A 5,000-nucleotide genomic window follows, 5' to 3' on the forward strand; every position below is an offset into this window, starting at 1 on the left:
GCCACGCCCACATAGTGTGACCGACGGTAAAGCTTTATACAACTTTTGATCCCAAAGACCTTGTGATGGTACTGACCAAGTTTTAAGTCAATTGGATAAAATCTGTAGGAGGAGTTCGTTAAAGTATGCGGCGTGGAAATGGGGAAAATTCCATATTCGATCCAAGATGGCCGACTTCCTGTATGTTTTAGGATATGGCTTCCACTGACTTTTTGGTGCGGCTTGCCATGATACACGTATGTACCAAATTTTGTGTGTCTACGACAAACCAGTGTGAGGATATGAAATTTAGGGGGCGCTAGTGAGTCATTTTGCCACGCCCATTCTCGCAAATACTAGAATACGTAAATTTCACGGGAGATCAAGTTATATTCCAAAAATGGTGAGTTTTGGGATATGTTAAAGGCTCCAAAAAAGCGATTCATTTGGACTAAAAATAATAATAATTCCTTCAATTTCAATAGGGTCCTTGCACCGTCAGTGCTCGGTCCCTAATAATAATAATAATAATTATAGTAATAATAATAATAATAATAATAATAATAATTATAGTAATAATGGTAATAATAATAATAATAATAATAATAATAATAATAATAATAATAATAATAATAATAATTATAGTAATAATAATAATAATAATAATAATTATAGTAATAATGGTAATAATAATAATAATAATAATAATAATAATAATAATAATAATAATAATAATAACTAGGACTGCGCGCAGTACTGAACGGGCCCTCGCAGAGTGGAGCCGTCGGGGGAGGGCACGTCCGGGTAGGGCACGTCGGGGGAGGCCACATCGGGTACAGCACTGTGGGCTCAGTCCCTATGCGTCCCAAATGGCGTGTCTCCTACCACTGTGCTCGGGGTAGGTGTAAAACATAATACTTGCTGTAGCCAGCAGGGGGCGCTATGACTGTGTGTCAATATTGACATGTGGGTGTGTCCAGGGCTGGCCTCTCATCATGTGTGAGAAATTTGGGACAGATTGGACAATGTGTGGTCAAGTTATACAGTCTCGTGTTTCATGGCGAGACGCCATATTTTGCCGCCATGCCACACCCACATAGTGTGACCGTCAGTAAAGCTTTATACAACTTTTGATTCCAAAGTCGTTGTGATGGTACTGACCAAGTTTGAAGTCAATTGGATAAAATCTGTAGGAGGAGTTCGTTAAAGTATGCGACCTGGAAATGGCCAAAAACGATGACAAGTGCGATATTCAATTCAAAATGGCAAACTTCCTGTACGTTTTCGAGTATAGGTTCTTGAGGCTTTTTGGTACGTCTTCCCATGATACACGTATGTACCAAATTTCGTGTGTCTACGTGAAAAAAACCTATATTGTGAGGATGTTTTGAAAATTTCAAGGGGGCGCTACTGAGTCATTTTGCAAGGTCCATTCCCGCGAATACCAGAATACGTAAATTTCAAATCTGATTTATGTATATTTCAAATTTGGTGACTTTTTGAATATGATAAAGCCCCCAAAAAGGCAATTCATTTGGGAGAAGAATAATAATAATAATAAAAAACGGACCAATTACAATAGGGTCCTTGCACCGTTAGTGCTCGGTCCCTAACTAGGACTGCGCGCAGTACTGAACGGGCCCTCGCAGAGTGGAGCCGTCGGGGGAGGGCACGTCCGGGTAGGGCACGTCGGGGGAGGCCACATCGGGTACAGCACTGTGGGCTCAGTCCCTATGCGTCCCAAATGGCGTGTCTCCTACCACTGTGCTCGGGGTAGGTGTAAAACATAATACTTGCTGTAGCCAGCAGGGGGCGCTATGACTGTGTGTCAATATTGACATGTGGGTGTGTCCAGGGCTGGCCTCTCATCATGTGTGAGAAATTTGGGACAGATTGGACAATGTGTGGTCAAGTTATACAGTCTCGTGTTTCATGGCGAGACGCCATATTTTGCCGCCATGCCACACCCACATAGTGTGACCGTCAGTAAAGCTTTATACAACTTTTGATTCCAAAGTCGTTGTGATGGTACTGACCAAGTTTGAAGTCAATTGGATAAAATCTGTAGGAGGAGTTCGTTAAAGTATGCGACCTGGAAATGGCCAAAAACGATGACAAGTGCGATATTCAATTCAAAATGGCAAACTTCCTGTACGTTTTCGAGTATAGGTTCTTGAGGCTTTTTGGTACGTCTTCCCATGATACACGTATGTACCAAATTTCGTGTGTCTACGTGAAAAAAACCTATATTGTGAGGATGTTTTGAAAATTTCAAGGGGGCGCTACTGAGTCATTTTGCAAGGTCCATTCCCGCGAATACCAGAATACGTAAATTTCAAATCTGATTTATGTATATTTCAAATTTGGTGACTTTTTGAATATGATAAAGCCCCCAAAAAGGCAATTCATTTGGGAGAAGAATAATAATAATAATAAAAAACGGACCAATTACAATAGGGTCCTTGCACCGTTAGTGCTCGGTCCCTAATAACTAGGACTGCGCGCAGTACTGAACGGGCCCTCGCAGAGTGGAGCCGTCGGGGGAGGCGCCGTCAGGGGAGGGCACATCGGGCGCGGCGCTGTTGGCTCAGTCCCTATGCGTACCAAATGGCGTGTCTCCTACCACTGTGCTTGTGGTAGGTGTAAAACATGTTACTTCCTGTAGCCAGCAGGGGGCGCTATGACTGTGTGTCACTATTGACATGTGGGTGTGTTCCTGGCTGGACCCTAATCACGTGTGTGAAATTTGGGATAGATTGGACAAAGAATGGAGAAGTTATAACAATCTCGTGTTTTATGGCGAGACGCCATATTTTGCCGCCATGCCACGCCCACATAGTGTGACTGTCGGTAAAGATTTATACAACTTTTGATACCAAAGCCCTTGTGATGGTACTGACCAAGTTTGAAGTCAATTGGGTGAAATCTGTAGGAGGAGTTTGTTAAAGTATGCGACCTGGAAATGGCCAAAAACAATGACGAGTGCGATTTTCAAACCAAGATGGCGGACTTCCTGTTGGGTTTGAGGTATGGGTCCAAGAGGCTTTTTGGTGCGTCTCCACATGAAGCACGTGTGTACCAAATTTCGTGTCTCTACGTGAAACCTGCTGCTGGGGCTAGGCATAAAAGTTGTTACATCCTGTTGCCAGCGGGGGGCGCTATGACTGTGTGTCAATATTGACATGTGGGTGTGTCCCGGGCTGGAACCTAATCATGTGTGTGAAATTTGGGACAAATTGGACAATGCATGGTCAAGTTATACAGTCTCGTGTTAGATGGCGAGACGCCATAATTTGCCGCCATGCCACGCCCACATAGAGTGACTATCGGTAAAGATTTATACAACTTTTGATCCCAAAGGCCTTGTGATGGTACTGACCAAGTTTGAAGTCAATTGGATAAAATCTGTAGGAGGAGTTCGTAAAAGTATGCGACCTGGAAATGGCGAATAACGATGACAAGTGCAATATTCAATCCAAGATGGCCGACTTCCTGTACGTTTTCGGGTATGGGTTGTTGAGGCTTTTTGGTGCGTCTTCCCATGATACACATATGTACCAACTTTCGTGTGACTACGTGAAAAAAACCTATATTGTGAGGATGTTTTGAAAATTTTGAGGGGGCGCTAGTGAGTCATTTTGCAAGGTCCATTCCCGCGAATACCAGAATACGTAAATTTCAAATCTTATTAATGTATATTCAAAATATGGCGCGTTTTTGAATATGATAGAGGCCTCAAATAAGCGATTTACTCCCCCTAAAAATAATAATAATTACTTCCTGTAGCCAGCAGGGGGCGCTATGATTATGTGTCACTATTGACCTGTGGGTGTGTCCCAGGCTGGACCCTAATCACGTATGTGAAATTTGGGACTGATTGGACAATGTATGGTCAAGTTATACAGTCTCGTGTGTTATGGCGAGACGCCATAATTTGCCGCCATGCCACGCCCACATAGTGTGAAAGGCGGTAAAGATTTATACAACATTTCATCCCCAAGGCCTTGTGATGGTACTGACCAAGTTTGGAGTCAATGGGGTGAAATCTGTAGGAGGAGTTATGTAAAGTATGCAAGGTGGTCATGTGATGAAAGGGGGCGTGGATATAGCATAAGGGGCGGGGCGTTATGAAATATTGTTATTTAGAAGTGTTAAGGGCTGGACTCTGATGAAGCATGAGAAGTTTCGACCAGATGGTACAAAGAATGGAGAAGTTATAACAATCTCGTGTTTTATGGCGAGACGCCATATTTTGCTGCCATGCCACGCCCACATAGTGTGACCGTCGTTAAAGATTTATACAACTTTTGATCCCAAAGGCCTTGTGATGGTACTGACCAAGTTTGAAGTCAATTGGATACAATCTGTAGGAGGAGTTCGTTAAAGTATGCGACCTGGAAATGGCGAAAAACGATGACAAGTGCGATATTCAATCCAAGATGGCCGACTTCCTGTACGTTTGAGGGTATGGGTCCAAGAGGCTTTTTGGTGCGTCTCCACATGAAGCACGTGTGTACCAAATTTCGTGTGTCTATGTGAAACCTACTGCTGGGGCTAAGTGAAAAACATGTTACTTGCTGTTGCCTGCAGGGGGCGCTATGACTGTGTGTCAATATTGACATGTGGATGTGTTTATGGCTGGACCCTTATCACTTGTGTGAAATTTGGGACGGATTGGACAATGTATGATCAAGTTATGCAGTCTGGTGTTAGATGGCGAGACGCCATATTTTGCCGCCATGCCACGCCCACGTAGTGTGACCGTCGGGTAAGATTTATACAACTTTTGATCCCTAAGGCCTTGTGATTGTACTGACCAAGTTTGAAGTCCATGGGGTGAAATCTGTCTGAGGAGTTATGTAAAGTATGCAACGTGGTCATTTTATGAAAGGGGGCGGGGATAAAGCATAAGGGGCGGGGCTTTATGAAATATTGTTATGTAGAAGTGTTAAGGGCTGGACTCTGATGAAGCATGAGAAGTTTGGACACGATGGGACAAAGAATGGAGAAGTTATAACAAT

At 43.3% G+C, this 5,000-nt stretch overlaps 1 protein-coding gene across 1 annotated transcript in view; it reads left to right on the forward strand.

Annotated features, from left to right (window-relative positions):
• The window catches only part of LOC131990883 (NACHT, LRR and PYD domains-containing protein 3-like), a 220,691-nt gene that overhangs the window by 154,297 nt on the left and 61,394 nt on the right, over positions 1–5,000 (forward strand). The gene's annotated exons all lie outside the window — the stretch shown is intronic.

Source organism: Centropristis striata, chromosome 18 (assembly GCF_030273125.1).
Source record: "Centropristis striata isolate RG_2023a ecotype Rhode Island chromosome 18, C.striata_1.0, whole genome shotgun sequence".
NCBI classification, from domain to species: domain Eukaryota; kingdom Metazoa; phylum Chordata; class Actinopteri; order Perciformes; family Serranidae; genus Centropristis; species Centropristis striata.